The following is a 22,380-nucleotide window of genomic DNA, read 5'->3' as shown; positions in this document are numbered from 1 at the left end:
TACATATGGGAAGGCTTCATTGAGGATCATGAACAAGTTTAAGGATGGCAGTGTCCTAAATATATGAGATAGGAGTTCCAGGGAGAGGGGCGTCTGGATGGCTCAGTCCCTTCAGCGTCCAACTCTTGATTTCAGCTCAGCTTATGATCTCATGGTTTGTGAGATCGAACTATCAGCATGGAGCCTGCTTAGGATTCTCTCTCTCTCTCTCTCTCTCTCTCTCTCTCTTTCTTTCTTTCTCTCTTTCTCTCTTTTTCTCTTTTTCTCTTTTTCTCTTTCTCTCTCAGCTCCTAACCTGCTTGTGCTCACTTTTTCTCTGTCTCAAAATAAACAAATACATATTTAAAAAAAAGGGGGTGGGGTTGCCAGGGAGTATATTTTATTTTACCTAAACAGAGATTCTTTAATTTTTTTTAATGTTTATTTATTTTTGAGAGAGAGAGAGATGCAGAGTGTGAGTAGGGGAGGAGCAGAGAGAGGGAGATACAGAATCCGATGCAGGATCCAGGCTCTGAGCTGTCAGAACAGAGCCCCAGGGGGGGCTCAAACTCACAAACCGTGAGAACATGACCTGAGCTGAAGTCTGATACTTAAGCCACTGAACCACCCAGGCCCCCTACCTACACAGAGATTCTTTAAAAGACTCTATAGACTTGGCAGGGGACTGAGGAACTAGTTAAAATAGTTCCTTAAGGAAACATACCTCCAATAAGGAAAACTAGTCCTGAGTTTCTCTTTCTACCAAAATAAAACTCTTTTGTCATAGACATAGAATATTGTTTTCTAATTCCTGACAGGAAAGTTAGAGGCTAGCAAATGTCCAATTTTTATCTTCTGAATTAGATTACACAGAAATATAAGTGAACCTGTGATATATTCTTCCATGATGTGATGCTTATGTAAAACATTTTACTCTATGTAGGAAATGATTTCTTTTACCAGGTGGTAAAGAATAAGATTGATTTTCAAGCATAGAAAATGGTGAGTAATAATAAAATAGTGTCCTGTCTACAGCAGTCAAGAAATTCAAAACTATATCTAGACTTACAGAACTGGACCACATTGTCTTTTAATTAAGTTCTTTTAAAATGTTAATTTACAAAAGATTTGCCTCTTAAAATATGTTTGTGAGAATGAATTATAGTAAGATAATGATACATTTTCCCCAATAGTTTACATTTAAAACAAACATAATTAAGGCACCAGATTTCAGTACAGTTTTCTAGCTTCAGATAAAGATATATTTTGGTTTATTTGCTATTTCATTATTTTTTTGTGGCTAAGATCAAACGGCCTTGTTTCAAAATTCAAATATTTTCACATTGAATTTACATTGATCTGTTTTTTTTAAAGTTTATTTATTTTGAGAGACAAAGCATAGGCAGGGGAGGGGCAGAGAGAAAGAGACAGAGAGAATCCCAAGCAGGCTCCATCCTGCCAGCCACTGAGCCTGACTTGGGGCTTGAACTCACAAACTGAAAGATCATGACGTGAGTTGGACATTTAACCAACTGAGCCACCCAGGCGCCTCTACGTTGATTTGTATTCTTATATAGTATTTTAAGGATGTTTGATCACAAATACCTTTAAAATAAATAATGGAGAGCTGCCTGGGTAGCTCAGTCATTTGACATCTGACTTCGACTCAGGTCATGATCTCCCAGTTCATGGGTTCCAGCCCCACATTGAGCTCTGTGCTGACAGCTCAGAGCCTGGAGCCTGCTTCAGGTTCTGTGTCTCCCTCTCTCTCTCTGCCCCTCCCCTGCTTTTACTCTATCTCTGTCTCTCAAAAAATAAACATCTAAAAAAATCTTTAAATAAGAAATGTAATCATTGCTAGTGACCATTCTATATATAATATATATTGTGTGTGTGTATATATAATTACATTTAATTTAAAATTATATTTGAGTGAACATTATGTATACTTCCCTTTCATCATCTTTCAGTTTTTTTCTGGAAACTTTTTATACTTTATTTGAAATATTATAATATTAAATATGTTTATTAAAAATCTATAAATAAAAGTTATTTTTAAATACCTAGTGTCAGATAATGTTTCAGTTGATCTTTCAAGACTTTTTAATGTCTATTTCACTTAGGTTTCCCTTTTACAAAATGAAAGTATTGGTTTTTGATATATCATTCTTTTATCAAAAACATAAGTATCTTGGGCCTGGTGGCTCAGTTGGTTAAGCGTCCAACTTCAGCTCAGGTCATGATCTCACGGTTGGTGGATTCCAGCCCCACATTTGGGCTCTGTGCTGACAGCTCAGAGCCTGGAGCCTGCTTCAGATTCTGTGTCTCCCTCTCTCTCTGCCCCCTCCCCTGCTCACACTCTCTCTCTCTGGTATAAAATTTGTGACACAATTATAAATTGATAGCTGTTAAGAAACAGGTAAAACGGGATCACACTTATACTATGGAATTGATCTGTTTCGATCACAGAAGTTTCATTAGTGTTTAAAAATGTCATTTTGGGTAGGATAAGAAGTCAAATCCAAGAGCAGATGATTTTTGTTTCAATAAAATGGTTTTTGTGCACACATGTGTCACATACATATTTATTGTAAGTGAAAGCTAAAACAGATTTATTTGATAATCTAAAATAGAATATGCATTACCACCAATTAATTTTAAGGCTGCTTTTTATATATAAATAATGATGCTTCCAGTCTATGGCCATACCACCCTGAATGTGCCCGATCTTGTCTGATCTCGGATGCTAAGCAGGGTCGGACCTGGTTAGTACTTGGATGGGAGATTATGTATTGCTACCAATTAATTTTAAGGCTGTTTTTTTATATGTAAATAATGATGCTTCCAAACATCCATTTACTCAAGAAATGACAACAGTTCTAAATATGTATTCAGATATGAATAACAACATACTTGTAAGCTGACTTAAAATTGAAATGATGCTTGTGAGAGTCAGTGTAGAAAAGAGAATTTAATGTGAAGAGGTGTGAGCCAGGAAGAGAATGGATACGGGATGGTGAAGCAAAAATGAGCTACATTGGTGAATATGACTACTCTTAGGGTATGCTACAGAAAACCAAAGAGAACTGGAATCATCAGGGAGATCCTGTCTTGAAGGAGGTATACTTGTTATGGATGCAGACTCGGCACCAAAGATGGGGTGGATGAGTGTGATTAGTACTTGAAAGTGAGTTCCTCCTTAAATTTCACAATGTGAGCACCTCATTTTACCTCATCCTGGTCCAAGTCTTAGTGAATACTTGCAAGTTTCTGTCCTCTTGCTCTCCGAACTCCTCCCAAAGATTTTCTGATTGTTCACATTAAGATGAAAACCAGTGGCAAACAAGATGGAGTCTCAGCCTCCTTGGGTAGAGAGTAGAGTAGAGAAAGGCTTGGGGAGGGGCAAAGGTGCATATTATCTAGTACGAGGACAGAGAGAAAAGAGGATGAAGAGGGTATACACATTTAATTTTGTTCCTTTGAATATACTTGTTTTGATATTCCTCCAAGTTCTTGTACATGACCTTGAAATATTTGTGCATGTTACTGAAGAGTTGTTACATATGGCATTTCAGATTGAACATATCAATGTCTTTTTTTCTGGATTTGAAGCAGATGGAATTCCCTTATTGGAAAACATTAGTCCTCTCCTTTCCCCTTGATTAACTTTCTTGTTCTATAATTATCCTACATTGTCATAGGGATATATACTGGTGAGTAGAAATTGATAGAAAACTGCAAAGGGCCTCTCTAATGCTTTGGCCTTGATCAAGTGTAACTGCAGTCTAAATGCTGGGGATCGTGGTGATCCCCATGGTTACTAATATATTATTATAGCTTAAAATTGTAATAACACTTATAAAGTACCTAATATGCAGATGTTCACATACTGAATGCTCAATGAATAATAGCTGTTAATTGAGTTGTCTTGTCTAGTGAATATCGCAGAATTTTTATAGAGTGGCAACAGAGCTTGGGCCATCCATGGATCATCTGATTAAGAGAACTTCCAGCAATAAATTAAAAAGTAAAAATATTGAGTCGATGCATGACATTTGATGATGAATTTGATGAATAGTTAGCAAAAGTTTTAGGGCTAATCAGTCTGAGTTTCATGTTTTGTGGTCTCTGACTAAAATTCATACATTTACTCTGATTAGAAACATGACACTTTTTTTTAGGTTATTTATTTTCAGAGAGAGTGTGTGAGAGCGAGTGGGGGAAGGGCAGAGAGAGAAGAAGAGAGAGAATCTTACGTAGGTTCCATGATGCCCAGTGCAGAACTCAGTGCGGGGCTTCATCTCATGAACCATGAGATTATGACCTGATCCAAAATCAAGAGTCAGACACTTAACCAACTGAGCTACCCAGGTGCCCCTGGAAACAATATACCACATTTAAATCAAAGACTGTGCAAATGTGTCATTTCCCTACATCACAGTAATACAGCTGTCATTTATTGCACAACTACTATGTTCTAGTTATTTTACATATAATTGTTAACCCTTGCCATTTCACTGCAGCACCACTGACATTCGTAGATTAGCTTGTAGAATGCCATAGAACTAGTAAGTGACAGAACAGGGATTTGATCTCATGTTTACCTACCCCCGAAACCCATGTTATTTGTACTAGATTGTGGTGTGGTGGTAGACCATAATTTGTGTGTGTATGTACACACACATACATACACACACACACACACGTGTACGGCCATACTACTATATGGATTTTCTCATGTGCAACATAGAAATGCATGAAAATAATATAGTCAGTGAAAATTCTCTTAATTTAAGTTGTACATTTTAAAGTTAAGATCTATGTCATTTGGACACTCAGGAATCTCACCACAGCTGTGCAATCAAGGAATCTGTCTTTCCTTTTTTTTTTTTTTAATGTTCTAAGTTGCATTTCTTAATGTGCTGATTTGTTTATGGGTTCTTCCAGTAATTTTTTATTAGGTAAAGATAGATATTTAAAAGGATTTTGTTATGTAAATAGTGATACTTTAAAAGCAAGGAGTCACCCATGCATTGAGGACATCAATATATCAGACTTTTAATTGACAACTTGCAAGACCTGCTTGTGATTTATAGCTCCATTACAAACTCACTCTCCCCCTCTGCCAGTGGAATTGGCAGTATTTTTTCAGCCCAGATGGTACATTAGCCTTGGCCAGCTGGTTCTCCCCATGCTGCCTCATCACAGGACCATACAGCAAATATCGCCACGTATGACCCAGTTCAATAGGTAACACATGAAGGCTTCATGCCTGGCTTTGCCCTTAGGGCATATGGAAGTGAACCTGAATGAGATTTATGCATCCAAATTTTTACACTCTATCAAGCTTCCCACAGTCATTCAGTTTTCTGACCTGACTTTTGAAGCTATTTAGAGTAGACATATAGAGCTATATTATTCAGTTCTAGAATTTGGTTGTATTGTACAATTCTTAATTTTCACATTTCAGTTATTTTGCTGACTTTAAGACAATATTTTTAAAGATCTTAAGCAGTAATAGATATGTTGGAATTATAAATGCATATTTTAAGGAGTTTTAAATGTTGTAAATACAGTTTCAATAGCATCCATAAAAATAAGTGTTAGGAGAATATGTTTTGACATATTTCAAAGTCACAATTTTTAATAGATTGGGTACAAACAATAGCTACCACATATTAAACTTTACAGATTGAAATGAATATATATATATATATATATATGAATGAATATACATGAAATGAATATATATATGAATGAATAGTATGAAATGAATGTATATATATATGAATGAATATATATATATAAATATACATATAATTTATACTAATTACTGTAATTCTAAGATTTAAGATTATGAATGATGAGAGGAAGTGAGATGGAGGAAAAAAAGGCTATTTACTACCAAAAAAAAAAATCATCTCCTGAATATATTTTAGATTATGTAAGTATAGAGGCACAAACTTCACACTTTTAGGGTACTTTCAGTTTTCTCCCTAATAGTTTTCTATTTCAAATAAAATGTGTAGGTAATTCATAAATTATTTTCCATGATAGATCATTCTACATAGTTTTTCCATTGGATTGAATTGGATAATAAAACCTTGAATAGGCTCCATATTTGTATGTTTGCAATAGGAAAATGAAATAATACCAAATGATATGCTTAGAAATGTAGTTTTATTTAGTTTGTTTTATTCATATAGTTGTTACAGTGACCGTGCTTATAAAGGATTATCTCTATATTAACTTGGTAAATTCAGTTTTACTATTGAAGGAAATACATTTTTTGTGTGTTCAATATCAATTCTGATTCTGATTTTCTAAGGGAACTGGAAAAGGAAAATAGTTTTTAGTATCTAAAATAGTATATATATGTGTGTGGTGTGTGTGCATATATATATCGTCTTATATCATGCATTATGTATATGTGTCATATGACTTTTTCTTAACCCATTGAGTTAATTTTAATTTAAATCTGAAAAAATTATGTATGATAATGGTTCTTTGCATAAATTTTTAATAAAGTTTGCTGTCTGCATCAGTTTTGACAAGCTTTTTAAAAAGTTATTTGGAGCTATTTTTCAATATTGAGAGCTACATTAAATTAAAAAAAAAAATAATGTTTATTTTTGAGAGTGACAGAGCCCAAGTAGAGGAGGGGCAGAGAGAGAGGGAGACAGGATCCAAAGCAGGTCCTAGGCTTTGAGCTGACAGCACAGAGGACCCAAACCCACAAACCCCAAGATCATGACCTCAAAGTCAGAAGCTAAACCAACTGAGCCACCCAGGCTCCCTGAGAACTACAGTAAGTTTTAAAGTAATGAGATTTTTTTTTTTATTATGGAGTGTTTTTTTAAAATTATTTTTTAAAATTTATTTTTGAGAGACAGAGAGAGACGAGCACAAGTGGAGGAGGGGCAGAGAAAGAGGGAGACACAGAATCTGAATCAGGCTCCAGGCTCTGAGCTACCAGCACAGAGCCTGACTCTGGGCTGGAACCCAGGAACTGCGAGATCATGACCTCATGACCTGAGCTGAAGTCAGACGCTTAACCAGCAGAGCCATCCAGATGCCCCTAGGGAGTAATTTTTTTAAATAAATCTTTTGGGGAGCCGGGGTGGCTCAGTTCGTTGAACATCTGACTCTTGATTTCAGCTCAGATCATGATCCCAGGGTCATGGGATCGAGCCCCACATTGGACTCCACACTCCATGCTGGGAATCAGTCTCCTCTCTCTCTCTCTCTCTCTCTCCCCAAATAATTTTTTTTCTGGAATTCTTATAATAAGAGTTCTTGAGCCTTTTTCTAGTTTGCTGTTTTGATTTCCATTCACTAACTTGCATTAAAAAATGAAAGTGAAGGCAATCTTTTCTGAGTTTTAAACATACTTTTACTTAACATATTCATTACATTTATAGATATATAAATTATAAATTTAAGTCCTTATTAACCTTTTGGTTTCATACAAAAGGGTCAAATGTTTATAAACTTTTGACTGCCCTCTTTTCTTTTTTCTATAAACACCATAATACTGTTGCATCAATTGTCACTGATATCATCAGTAATCTAAATTGTTTACTACCATGTATTTACAATAAAACATAATTAAAAAATACCTGATTATATTTGTCTCAATTTTTTCAGGTTGGTTGATTTTAAGTCTAAGCTAATTTGAATAGGGGAATCGTCATGCTTAATTATATCATTACTATTTTTTACCTATGATATCTCTCATAGAAATTAACATCACAGTTAATATTAATCCTAGCAATTGGTGGAATATTCAGAAATCACTGAACTACTACTGGTAAGAATTAAGTTCTAATTACATTTCTGCCACTAAGAAATTCTATTAAGCACTCTTTTACTTTCTGAAACTTATTCTTTATTTATAAAGTTAGAAGGTTGGAGAAGATCCTTTCTAAATTTGTTTCCAATTATAAAATTAAAGTATGATTTTAAACTATACTTTAAAAGTATTTGAGTAAGAAATCTTTAAGTTAGAGACATTTTTTTGTAGCTGGGAATCAAGTAGAAGTCAGAAGAGGCATTTGGTAGGTGAAAAAGTTGGATTTTTTGAATTCAAAATTGTTTATTTTCAAACAAACAAAAAACCTAAATTATCTTTTTTCAAAAATTTATTTCCAGAATTATAGCCAAAGATATTAAAGATTATAGTACTTCAACCTCCTTTTCCTCATCTGTAAAACAAATACTGTTTCATAAAGTGTTGTGATGACAAATTCTATAACAAGTCAAATATTTGGCCCCAGTAAATTTAGTTATATTAATGTTTTCTATAATCATAAATACATGCATAGAAAACACACAGGAAATTTTATTGTAACAGTCCACAGAAAAACTACAAACTATTTTCCTTTTTCCTTTTCTCACTGAACTAGTTCTGAAGGAGCCTAGTAAAATACATTTGAAAAGTAGAGTTAAGCATCCTGAACCTATTTACGGTGTTATGAGGAGAATGCTTGTTAAGAATTTGCTATATAGTCCGTTAAATTTGATTTCTCTTTTTAACTAAGTATTCAAATTAAGTTACAAGTTATGTATATACTAAAATTATTCAGACTTTGTAACTCAGATAAAAAAAAAAAAACAACTAAATAGCACCTGTGATACAACCACACATTTAAAGAATATTTTGTCATTCTTGTACAAATGGGCCTAACTTACCATTATCAATGAAATTAGCTTAATTTTAACGCAAATTGTTCATTTTCCATAGGCAAAAAAAAAAAAAAAAAATCCAGTATAAAGCCTTTATAAAACACAGGATAGGATTATGTTAAAGCTGATTAAAATACATGCAGGATTATACTCCTAAATGTTCCTTAGCATCGTCTGTGTCTCTGTGTTCTCCTTTATTATTTTGTACAGTCTGTAGGAAGTGTTGTTGCCATGGGCTGTGTAAAAGCTGTTTCAATCTTAAACATGCTTGGACAGATAAGGGTATTATACAACTACTCAGGTCTAAATGGCTGGAGCTCTCTTTCCCATAATAGGTTTCCTGCTCCATCAGGCAGTGCGGTTTGGTAGAGGTAATATTTGGAAGAAGTAGCCACAGAAAACACCAGAATATATGGAAACAATTGTCTTTTCTCTGGGGTCTCTTACAGACTTCAACTAGAGTAATCATTTGTACACATGAAAACATACACTCTCATTGTGCTTGCATTTTTCAGTCTTGCTCTATTAGACTCTAAGCTCCATGAAAATAGTTTTTCTTTTTTGTTTTTTTGTGTATACCCTGCCTGGCATACTGCCTACTACATAGTACATGTTGAGTATTTTCTTTGTCAGCTTTATTATTCCATTGATATACCTTCACTCCTAACATGTACACAAAGACATACACATAAGAAAAGAAACATAGCATAGCATGTAAAATGTGAGTGTCACATTTTACAATTGGTGGTCTGTCATTATGGAAAAAGCATCTCACTAGTAAGTAAGAGATCTTGCCTCTTTGGAACTCTTCTAATTACTTGTGTGCCCTAAGGAGCCTCTCTTCCCTGAGGCACAGATTCCATAGCTATTAAACAAGAGAGGTGATTTCTAGGCTCTGTTCCCACTGAATCCTATGAATCTAGAATTTTTAATTTACATTCTGGATTTAAAATTTTCATTCCTTTTACTTAATAATTTTATATGGTAAAGACCATTTACAGTCATATCAAACAATGCCTATAGTATTATGTCTATATGCATACATTTGTATATATAATGGTAGCTGGAAGGTTACTGATCAGACTTATAGTGCTGATTATGGGGGGGTGAGAGAAGAGGAGAGCAGGACTATGTGTGCATGTTAAAATGGACTTTGCTTTCTTCTCCTTTCCTCTGCATTTAGGATACACACACATACCCACACACAAATATACTGCTTAAGTCATTTTAAAAATACAAATATGAGAGTAAAAAGGCTGAAACAGATGCTAATATGGTGTGGGGAAATAGGTATTTGCTATATTCCTTTTTTATAATTAAAAAAGATCGCTAACTAGGTTATATGAATTGTTGGCTCTTAAACTTACATGTGACATTTTTATAGTTAAGGATTTGGATATATGCTAGAGATAGGGGAGATATTTCCCCTCTACTTACATACTGCCTTTTGCAAGGCTGAGAGGTTTAGTCTCAGTTAAATCTTCTATAGAATTTGTATGATAGAGAATCTGGATTATATTCAAAACTCGTAGGTTAAAATTCTAATTTCAGGATGCCATAATTTGAGCTAGTCTCTCCAATTAAGCTTTTGTTTGTTTATTTTTTAATCAAAATAATTCTACTTGGAAAAAGTGAGGAAACAAAAAAGCCCCTATAATACTGCCACTTGCTTTGTTCCTTAAAACTTTGTTGTAGTAGTTAAATCCCTAGTTAGTAACTGCCCTTCCAGTAGACTAAATTCTGCCCTCAAATACTCAGACAAAACTCCCATTGGGCCCAATTCTGCTGTCCTCCTTCAGGCAAGAAGTCCCTTTGAATTTAAATAGTCTCACTCAGGTACTATATTAATAGGCACCAAACATGCACAAAGAAAGACAGTAAAGGGGAACTTTCTTGTGTAAGCATGGCTGACTCAGCATCTTGAGGTATTCCAACAAATAATCTGTAAAGAATTTGGGCAATTACAAATTTTCCATCAGATATTCACTAACTCAGAGAATTTTTCATGAATCCTTTCTGTTCTGCTGAATGCAACTTCTATTAAAGTAACTATCACGTATCCAAAGATACTGTAAGCACCACCTTTTAAGAACCCAGAAGTTTACTACTTAGAAAAATGCTATCTATTAGATTGTCTGACTATTCTAAAACAATCAAAATAAACAAGTGAAGGCAGATTTCAAAGTTAGTTTGAAATCTGCCTTCACTTGTTTATTTTGATTGTTTTAGAATAGTCAGACAATCTAATAGATAGAATTTTTTTTAAGAAAACACATTTTTCAAATTAGTATTAGTGGAAAGCAATATTTCACATCACCCTCATTTTATTTAAAGGGCATGATGAATTATATAGCTAAGGCTGGCCTTAAGCATAATTGGAGGTTCAATAGTTTTTATCTTCAGTTTCTGTCCTTTCCTTCCCTGTGTTCTGCTCAGCTGTACAGGAGGCTCCTTGGGTTTCCCAAGGCTCTCAGCCTAGTGGTTCCCTGAGGTCTCCCATACTTTATTCTTTCTGATATCTAAGCTTTCTCCTTCCTACCTTTCTGTATAACATCTGCTTTTAGAAACAGTCCTTCCATTTGATAACCCAATAGAATAAATGAAACACAAAGTGCAAATGAAAGGAGATCTGGTGAGAGCCTCCTTGTAGGTGGGAAGGTCTTTCCCAGAGCTTCAAATCAAGACCTAGAAGAAGCTATAGAGTTACAGTTAACAGTGGAATTAATGAGTTCATAGTTCTTCAAACACATTAACACTTACACAGAGCTTTCATGATATTTTCTCTGCTGAAGCACTGGTCTATCCCCATTTTATTCTACTATTGTCTTCTGTACCTTTAAATAAGAGTGCATGGGTTGTGTCTGATTGAAACGTAGTCTAACCTAAGCAAAGATACTCTGTTAGATCACAAAAATAGGAAGTCCAGAAATGATTTAGTCTTCTTTTTTTTAATTTTATTTTTTTGAGAGTGAGCAGGGGAGGGGCAGAGAGATAGAGGATCTGAATCAGGCTCTCTGCTGACAGCAGAGAGCCTGATGCAGGGCTGGAACTTACAAACCCACGAACCCTAAGATCGTGACCTGAGGTGAAGGCGGACGGTTAACTGACTGAGTCACCCAGGGGCCCAGTGTTTTTAAGCACACATAGATCCAGGGATGCGATCATGTTATTAGGACACCGTCTCACCATCTTAATGTCTCAGCTCTAGTTTTCTCTCTTCTGGCTTTATTCTTAGTAAGACTTTCCCCAAATTGTGATAAAAAAGGGCTCAAAGCAGTTCTGTTCTCCTGTTGTTTTCATAGTTGCGCTCTTACTGCAAAGAACATGTCTCTTGTCAGATAGCCCCCATCACTGTGAATAGGGAAATAAGGTCACATCATTGAGGATGAATCATATGGTTGTTCATGTCATAGGTAGGCAGAGGAATAAGTTTACAAGAATTCTTTAGAACAAATTCACTTTAAAATTGAATTTTTAAAATCCCATTAATAGGGGAGAGGGTAAAAGGAAAAACATGTTGAAGAGAAAAACTATGACCATCACTGTTCATGATAGAGCTTATCAAAAGTTGTAACTATGTATGGGTTTTGGCTGTCTTCTTCACTACAATTCTGTGAGAAATAGAGATTGTTCGCTACTATGTACCAGTGCCTATTACAATTCATTATTTGTATTAAGAAATCAGCAAATATTGGGGTGCCTGGTTGGTCAGTTGGTTAAGTGTCCAACTTCAGCTCAGATCATGATCTCACGGTTTATGAGTTCGAGCCCCATATTGGCAACTGTGCTGACAGCTCAGATTCTGTGTCTCCCTCTCTCTCTCTGCCCCTCTCCCATTTGTACTCTGTCTCTCTCTCTCAAAAATAAACAAAACACTAAACAGCAAATATTTGTTTCTGTAATTGACTCATTTAATCTTAAATATTTTCTTCCTCTTAAAATTGGAAACGGAGGCCCAGACAAGTTATGTAACCCATCTTTAGAGATTATATGTTGTGACTTTATATAGCATACAGATTCTTAAAAATTAATAATGTTTTTTGTAAATGTTACAGGTAATATAGAAACCAGTATAGATTTAGAAACTTCATGTGTTTAGTAAGTTTTAGATAAAAAAAATTTAATGTTTATTTATTTTTGAGAGAGAGAGAGAGAGAGAGAGAGAGAGAGAGAGAGAGGTGGAGTATGTGAGCGGGGAAGGGACAGAGAGGAGGAGACACAGAATCAGAAGTAGGCTCCAGGCTCTGAGCTATCAGCACAGAGCGCAACGTGGGGCTCAAACTCACAAGCCATGGGTTCATGACCTGAGCTGAAGTCAGATGCTTAACAAACTGAGCCACCCAGGCACCCCCAAATTTTTTAACATACTTAGTATGAATCACTTATGTTTCTTCTAGGCCCCCTTAAAATATTAGCACAGCTTTAACAAAATAATTTCCTTTTGAAGTTAGTCACATTTTACAATAATAATGTTAATATTTGAGAAAAGCTTTTGTAAACCACAAGAACCAAAGTAATACTTCTCAGTTGCCCATTTTGGAAACAAGTAACACTAAACTAATATGAGCTTTTCCCTTAGAAGTATCGGTCTCAGTTAAATTTAAAATCATCATAAGGGAACAACCAAGGGGACAAACTCATGTCATCCATTATGAATTATTTGAATATGTCAAACCTGAATTAAATGTCCTTAATACTATGAAATGTGAAGAAAAGTAGTCATGTAAAACTTACACATATATGATAAAGCCATTAACCCACATGGAAACATGTAGAAAGAAATAAGGAGTCTACCACTTAGGGAAATTGTTTTTACATACATGCCTGGTTATTTTTGAGCCTAAATATTAAGACTTTGCATTTGTGTGGTTTCTACTTCAAAAGCTGAATATTGTAAATGTGAGTGGGCATTGATACAAAGTCTTACATGATAAATCCATTTCTGATGCTCATTGTTTTGTAATTTTTATGCTCTTAACATAAACCATTTAGTTTAAGTACCTAGCTGATTTTTGTTTTGCATTTATTATAAGCTAAGTGTCTGTTAATAAGTATTCACTGTACATTCCATATATTTGTCAAAATCATTTCCATGATTGTTTTGATTCTTAATCTAGGTTGACTCTATAACTAGTATTTGAGACCATAGATATTTTGATTCCTATACAAATAGCTGTGGCTTAACGCCTAACCCATTACCTATTCAGTCTTCTCGTGGATTTTTGTCGTCATGGCAAAAAAGCTGTGTGAAATTACTAACAATTTTGGCTACAGTCTCTTTTGGAATGTTTGTTGTCCTTAGAGACTCACAGCAGGCAAAGAAATCACTGTCCCCTTCAACAACCTGTGCTTTGCTGAAATATTGGCTTTGACAAGTCTGCAGGGGTGAGAAATAATTTTGTGTGTGAGGGTTTGCACTTCATGGGTGTCTTTCTGAGTTTATTACCAGGAGGAAATGGAAAGAAAGCCATTCTCACCCTTACCTTAAACCAATAATTATATGACCATGGTGCTGAATGATTGACTCAGCTTTGGGGAAAGTGTATACTGAGCCCTCTTAGATAGAAGCTAGTACCTGGAACTCATCTGATTGATTATATTGATATAAATATCAGCAACTCTAATAATTGGCTACCTTGTCTTCCTAGAACTTCTATCTCTTATGTCTTGTTTTTCTTGTTTTGGACTATCAACTTAGAGCCACATTATGAGAGGAACCAGATTGTCAATATCTAGTTGCTATCGCATGTGCTACATGTCAGGATGCTATGTCTTACTCCTCTTCAAAAAACTCATCAGGAAACACCAAGGATTATTGAAATTCTGTGCTGTTGTTTAATATTCAAAAAGAGCTCTTTCCAGAGGGATCTGCAAGCTGATCCTGATCTTTGTAAACACCTTCATGTAGTCTTTTGAAAAAAATGTGGTCAGATTACCAAGGAGAAAATAAACTAAAGGGGGAAAATACAATTTCACATATGTCTAGGTATAAGTAAATTATTTTTTTTCCAAGGACAAGAAGAAAGTAACATTTGTGTATGTTTGCTATGGAATACAGAGGTTGAAGGATACTCATATACTCTGTCAAATACTTTGAACAAGTGAGCTGCTAAGCTTAATGCAGACAGAATATTTGAAGTAGACTACAAATTGAAATGCCCCAGAAATCTTTTATCAATTGGGCCTTATGTTCACTCTTGTAATAAAGAGGCTTTTGGAGTTTATATGCCACAGTCTAATAGGTGACTGTTTAATGGGATTTACATTCACTCAAACAAAATTAGGCTGGTAAAAGACAATGCAACATGCTGTAATGTAAATGGACTGACGGCAGAATTAAATGTTTGTGGAAACAGGGAAGCAGATCTATCAAGAGCTAATTAGACAGAGAGTTCAGAGGCAGACTTGGAAGTAAACAGTATCAACAAAGAAAGAAAGAGAGCAAGAATGGAGGGGAAAAAAAGACCTTTTGTGAGGGGAAGAAAAGGAACTATACAAAAGTTATTTAATTAGAAACTCAGATGGAGTCTCTCCCATGAGAAAAACTTATATTGTTATCTGAACCTGTTGATAATATTAAGTTGAATAATAACTTAGATAAATTATTATGTGTCTGAGTAGTTCTTTGTTATAATTGGTATTTGAATATTTGGCTTTAATAGCACTCTTCACACGGTGACTTTCCTAGCTATGTTCAATCTATCCGGAAAAAAATTTTTTTGGATATCTTTGTGTATCTTTGAAGTTTTTCTAACAGAAAGAATATCTTTGAAGTTTTTCTAATAGAAAGAATAACACTAAGACAAAGAAGTTTGGGGCTTTATTTAGTAAGGAAGGACGAAGGACTAAATTGGCAATAAACAATAAAAATAAAGAATAACAACTTTGGATTTGAGTTTCAATTAGCATGTGGATAAATATAATATTTTTTAAATTTAAAATTTTTTAAACAAACTCTTTTTATAGTCTTTCACTATAGTCACTATTTTTCAGCTGAGCCATTGTATAGGGAAAATAATCCAGCTTTTGGTATAATTGAGAAACTGCTTTTATGAAATAAATCAGGATCTATATGCTTGATATTTAAAGTAGTAAGGCCTAATTCCTTGATTCACTTTCTTTTTAAATCTCATATTCAGCATTTAAATTAGCATTGCATAAATCGTTTTTCATTAAAAAAAGAATTTAATGAATGTGTTAGGGTTTAAAATTATTTTTATGGAGTGTAAGGGGTGGTATATATCTTGTTTTGCATGAAACCAAAAGTAAATCCGATATACCTCAAGATATTTGCATTCTGCTAAGAATATATTTTAATTATAATCTTTCAATTTGTTTAGAATTGCTCTGTACTTCATGCTCTGTTGCAAGTATCAAGTGGGTTAATATATGTGAAAGTGCTTTGAAAATGATGGAGTACTGTTCACATTGTGTGATATCATTAACGGAGAATCTCTAAGCATTTATGAGATACTATTGCTATGCTGATGGGCATATGGATTTGTAAATGACAAATGTTCTATTGAGTAATTAAACCCAATAGTTCAAGTCAGACTGATTGCTTTTTTGCCTCCTGTACTACACAAACAAGAATTGTTCTGTGGACATGTTCTAGATTGTTTGTGGTTTGGTTAATCCGTAAAATCCATGATCTGCATTACTGTCAGCAGTTAATGCCCTGAGATTGCTTTATTCTTTAATGAAAAGATCAGTAAGATTAGATTGTTTTGTCCTTGCCATGGAAATAGACCAAGTACGAATGCCCAGTTTCTCTTGGTGGAGTTCCAGTCTGTCTCTGACCCAGAAATATAGGTGGTATTTGGCAGTTTTTCTACCCACTTGTGACAAAGACATCTATCTCGCTTATTTATAAAATAGAGAAACTGGATTGGGTCAATTTTAACAGTAGGTGCATTTTCTTTCTAAACATTCTAAACTTGTAAGGCAGGATCCCCTTAACTTTCAGTGGTATTGCCAGTGTTCCCAAATCTTGGCTAATTATCAAAATCACCTGGGGAGCCACTTAAAAATACAAATTCCCAGGCGCCTTCCTTGGAGATTCTGATTCAGTGGGTCTGGGGCGGAGCCAAAAAAATCTCAAGTGACTCTAATGATTAGCGAAGTTAGCCAAGTTAGGAAAACACTCATGGAATGGAATAAAATATATTCCACTTACATTGGTTCATAATAAATAACAAACATATAATTTACCCTAACTTGCCTTGAAATGTTTCTGAAATAATGTAATGGACAGACTCAAGGTATGCATGTGAATGCATACTAGCTACAGCTTCTCCCAGAGCCCGTGTCCTTCCATTATTAATTAGGGTGATAACACCACATCACAGGATGTTGTTATGAGAAAGAGAGATTTTGGAAAAAGAAAGTGGTTTCAAGAGCTCAAAGAGCTGCTTTAGCACTGGTGGTTAGTAATAACTGTGACTGGTATTTGGGAAACGGTTCTAGTCCCAGCCGTGTCACTTGAGTCGCTTTGTGACCAATTTTACAATCATTTTAGCTTTCAGAATTTCACTTCCCTTATCTATAAAATGAGGGGATTAGAAAAAAAAATACCCCTGAAGTCCTCCCAGGCTAATTTATATAGACAGCATTGAGTTCTGCAACATATTCCAAATGGTAGAAGAGAACTTCAGGGCTATTTAGTGAGCATCAGTGAACATTATGATTACCTGAGAGATTGGACATTGTCCTAAATGTGACTTATAAATGATCAAATTATTCATTATAAGTTTGGGTATGACATCAAATGATTCTTAAATATAATTTTACACCTTGATAAATAATGCATGAATATATGTTATATATGCATATATGATTTATTTGGACTTGTGGTTTTATAAATTCATCATGTACTCAAATTGTATATATTTTATAGTCTGTTTAGACAATTGATTTTACTATAGCACTTTATGCCACATTTTAGCAGAGTTGCACAAACTACACTTTGCCTAAAATTTACTATGCCTAAATTTACTAGGCCTAAAATTCTACTATGCCACACATATAGGCACAGAATTCAAGTGAAGAGAAAGATACTATTTGAGCAATGATGGAAAATTGATACACTAATTTAAGCTCTGTGGTATTTAATGAACCACATAATGTGCCATAGAGACCTCAGAGCTTTAAATGTAGACATTCTCTAGAAACAATGCACTGCCTTGTAAGGAGAGAACAAGATGGCAAAGAGCTGAAAGAAACCAGAGTGATCCAGATGGCTGGAACACGGAGAGCTTGAGCAAGTGATATGAATGAAATGGGTAAGTCTGACTAATACAAATAATTTTTTTTAATGTATGATTACAGAGGAACCAATGGTGAGATGGATAATTTGCTTTTCCCAAATACCTATATTTGTCTGGGTTATCACATTCATTTAGAAGGAAATCTTTTAGTCTGATTAACAGATTTTACATCTTTAAAGAAAAAATTTCACCTGTTGTGTGTCTTTTAAACTAGACACTAATTCCTATAACATCTCACAATTACATTTTACAAATAATGTAATTCACATACTACTTTAAATATTGTGGGAAGAGGGAGGCAAATTCACCAGGATATTTTAGAGAAAATCAGTTAATGAAACTAGCAAACTAATTAGAGGAGGGAAAAGGAAAAATTGAGATCTATGACTCTTTCAAGTGATTTAAAATTACAACTGTGCTTGTTAGAACAAGAAAAATGAGGGGCCATTGATATTACTTAGAGGGAATGGGAAGAACAGTTTTAATAAATAATTCCTGAAGGGATGTGATTTTTTCCCATTTTTCATTACCATTCCTCCCCTCAATTTCATTGTTTGAGGGTCAAGCAAGTTTAGATTACAGTTTTGAATATGTCAGGTCTACTGTCCAGTTCTGATTCTTTTGATCATGAGAAGCATAACTTCTCCAGCCCCTGTTTCTGATACCTTAAATGAAAGCTTTGGATGAATAGATTTCCAGGGCCCCTCCTCAATTCTAAACATCTATTTCCAAGTCTTCAGTCTATCTTTCAGCTTAATTCCATTCAGTGTGCTTTCAGTGTATGTTCTGCATGTTTTCCCACTTTGCTTTGCTCCTTTCTATCATCTAATTGCATTGTTCTGAAGTTGACTCTGGGATAAATAAAGTTACCTGACTGACACATTCCAGATGGAAAATGTTGCTCACTTCAGGGAAAAAAAAAATGTATAGAAGATATTTAAGGCATGTTTAGGAGCAACTTCTTGTAAGTTTAAAAAGTGGTCAAACTTTGGCCTAATTTATTATAAAAATTTCTGATATTGAATATTGATTTTTTTCTTGTCATTGAGGAACACTGTTTATGAATCACTTCATTCTTCATCAAACTTCCAGCATCTGTTAAGATTTTTTGTTTCTTTCCCTCATACATTTGTAGTAAATTGGCCATTCTGAGGGGACACCATGTGCCCTTACATAAGGGACTTGGTTTTGACAGAATGGATTTTCATGTCTGACCTTAGAAATAGGTTGGTTGCGATAAGATAAATTAATGAACATGTGCTCCTCGTAAAAAAATGGCTGTATATCCAACAACTACTACATTTGTGGAAGCAAACTGGATGCCTAGTATTTAAACAGGTAATGAGGTACACCTTTCATTGTTTATTCAGTCTGTGCTGGCATCACATGGTCATTTAGGACCTTATTTTATTTTCAAATAATTTATTTCCCATCTGCTGAGGCAGATTTTCAAGTTATTTTTAAAGAACATATCTTTCCATTGTAATTCGGTTACAGACACCACAATTATTTTAATGTTGTTTGATCTATGTTAAAAATGAATAAGTTCTGTTAGGAGATCATTCTTTTCTAAAACTTTGGAATATAATTACATTACTCTTTTACAATTAAGCATTTTTAGCCTGTTCATGCAAGGACTTTTTATACCCTTTACTGGATTAAAGTGTTCTCCTTAATTTAAGTACTCTCTTTAGAAACTAATGACCTGAACATTCATAAGATTCCAATTTAACTTTGAAGGGAAAAGTTTGCATTTCAACACAAATAATAAAACTGATTAAGTTTCATCAACTTTTGAAAGAAAAGCAAGTGTCTTGCATTGGCATATTTGCTGAGAGAGGATGATCCTTTACATACTTTGGTTAATTAGCAAAATAAAAGTTACCTCATGACATTAATATGAAGGCAGATTTTGAGAAAAATTGATAGGATGAGGAGGAACGGCAATAAAATATGATGGTCGTAGGATTAGCCTTTGAATCATTATGAACACTTACTGCTTTGATGATAATAATTATGACATAAATGTGCAGCTGATTTTCTTTAATAAAATAGGATCATTAAGTTACAGAATTATGAAATATAAACTGTATCTCCCCTTTCATCCTCTGTCACATTCCCATCACAAATAGAAATCAACATTCTATTAGTTGAATGAAGTTTCAATATTTTCCTCATGAAATTTTAATAATTCAGATGTATAAACCTAAATGGAGAGCTGAAAGAGGTAGGTTTGATGGCAAGTATCAAATCTGATATTTTACAGATTTTTTTAATTATTATCTGCAAAAGTTCTAGAAAGCAAAGGAAATTTAGTTTACGTGGAGACATTCAGTGTAGAGAAAATTTTATTAATTATCCCATTCTCTTCCACCCTTGTAACATTATTTGTAAAATATTTATTTAATAATTCATCTCTTTATGTCACACTAAAATGTACACAAACTCACATTAAAGGGTTATGTTTAATTGTTCTGATATACTTAAAAAAAAAACCTTTCCTCAGAGAGGGATGAATTTATAATCTGTAAAGTATATGCAAAAGGAATCATCCAAAATTTTTATGATCCCTGAAGTATAGTTATATCCTGTGTTTCTGACATAGATCCAGAATAGAGCTCCAAAATCCAAACAAATGCTATGCGTGATTAATTTTCTGTATGGATATGAATGTTAATTGGGTTTTTAAAGTGAACAATTATGCTAGGAAGTGTGGCAAATCAACACTTTTTTCAAATATTGATATATTAATTTTATTAATTTGTTTTTTTAAGGAAAGTTTGCTTTTTTACTTCCATTGTCCAATAACAGCTGCCAGATGTGCCTAACTTTTAATTCTTTCATTTTTAAGGTGTAGTAAAAGAATAGAAAAACTGTTCTGTGTGATTTGCAGATTTCAGCTAGACTGTGTTTTTGCATAGAAGAGTCGTCAAATATGGAATGATAACAAATCAGAATTTAAATGTACAAAGCCATTATGTGACTGGTGTGACCTAAAATGAATCAGGTCTACTTGAGTCAATGTGGTTTTTCTACGTAAAACCCAGAAGCTGTGCTGCTTTTCCCCATCCCTGGAAAGTCCATAAGGCTTTCATTGTGTAAAGATAGAATTGTATCCATCCATCTCCATTTTAGTAGAAGTATAAATTCAATTACATTTGGTAAAGTTAAAAAGAAATCTTCAAATTGTCCATTACACAAAAATAAAATAAAGGACCCTTGTGCTGACTAGTTGGCCCATGAGCAGAAATAAAATGTCACTTACATTATGGCAATTTCTATAGATTGAAGTACTACTATTTTATGTGGTGGAGTTTATATAGACATAGGATAGACAAAATTCCAACAAGAAAAACACACTGCTGTTTTCCCTCTGTATTTCTTGTTGCAGTGTTTAAAGTACAGAACAGGTCATGGCTTAAGAAGCCTTGTCATATTTAACAACATTAATGGCAACTGCTGAACAGGTCTGAGATTTTTAAAGATAAACAATCAAGAATGGATTATAGTGTTACTGATTTTATCACAATGAAGTCCTTATTGAAGAGTAGTCATCAGATTTTTCAGCTTGTTTCTACTGATAGCATGATGATTTAAAAGTATATATTTCCCAGAATATACCTTGAAGCATAATAGCCATCACTCCTTTATTAATTTGTACAGTCCATTCAATAAGCAACTCTTCTTTCATTCATTTGAAATGAAATGAACCTACCCATGTTTTGTTCCAGGTTTTGTGTCTATGTTGGCATATAAAGGGAAACAGGAAAGACAAGGGACCTTGAGTCTAGGGAGGAAAATCAAGTAATAAACATGTAGGCAGGACACAAAAAACTTCGTTATGGTGGGCATTCTTTTTGATGGGGTGATCAGGGAAGACCTCTCTGTGGAGGTGATGTATGAATGGAGACCTAACGAACAGGACGCAGCCAGCCATAAAAAGATCTGGTGATTTATTAGCACCAAAATATTTCAGGCTTTAGAGTAGGCCCTGGAAATGCAGTGAGGAATGAAATGAGATAATGCCTTCAAGGAGCTCACAAAGAATATATTTTTCTTACTTATTTGGGGATGAGATCATTTGGGATCCATTGCAGTCACAAAGTCCCATTTGTTCAATAAACACACATTAAAACATATTAAATGAATAAACTGGCATCAGTTTAAAACTTGGCATTTACTGTTACTCTTGTCATATGTATTGCTTATTAACATGATGTATGATTTTATGTTTTACTTATCAAGGATGCTTCATAGTACTGGAAATGCTTCTCTGGATCTTTTTAGTCAAAGTGTATTTGCAGCCCACTGCCCTTAAATCTCTCTGCCAACTTACTTCTAATATACCTCATTCCCCCTTGCTTGCTGACTATTCTCTCACGTGATAAATAACTCTGCCTTATCAAGGTCAGTTGGAAAGGCCCCTTTTACATATCTCATAAATTTTAGC

At 34.3% G+C, this 22,380-nt stretch overlaps 1 protein-coding gene across 6 annotated transcripts in view; it reads left to right on the top strand.

Moving 5' to 3' along the window:
* The window catches only part of ERBB4 (erb-b2 receptor tyrosine kinase 4), a 1,120,478-nt gene that overhangs the window by 249,232 nt on the left and 848,866 nt on the right, over window positions 1-22,380 (top strand). The gene's annotated exons all lie outside the window — the stretch shown is intronic.

Source organism: Acinonyx jubatus, chromosome C1, assembly GCF_027475565.1.
Source record: "Acinonyx jubatus isolate Ajub_Pintada_27869175 chromosome C1, VMU_Ajub_asm_v1.0, whole genome shotgun sequence".
In the NCBI taxonomy this organism is placed as follows: domain Eukaryota; kingdom Metazoa; phylum Chordata; class Mammalia; order Carnivora; family Felidae; genus Acinonyx; species Acinonyx jubatus.
The sequence above is the reverse complement of the archived record's forward strand: the minus strand, read 5'-3'. Positions and strand labels throughout refer to the sequence as shown.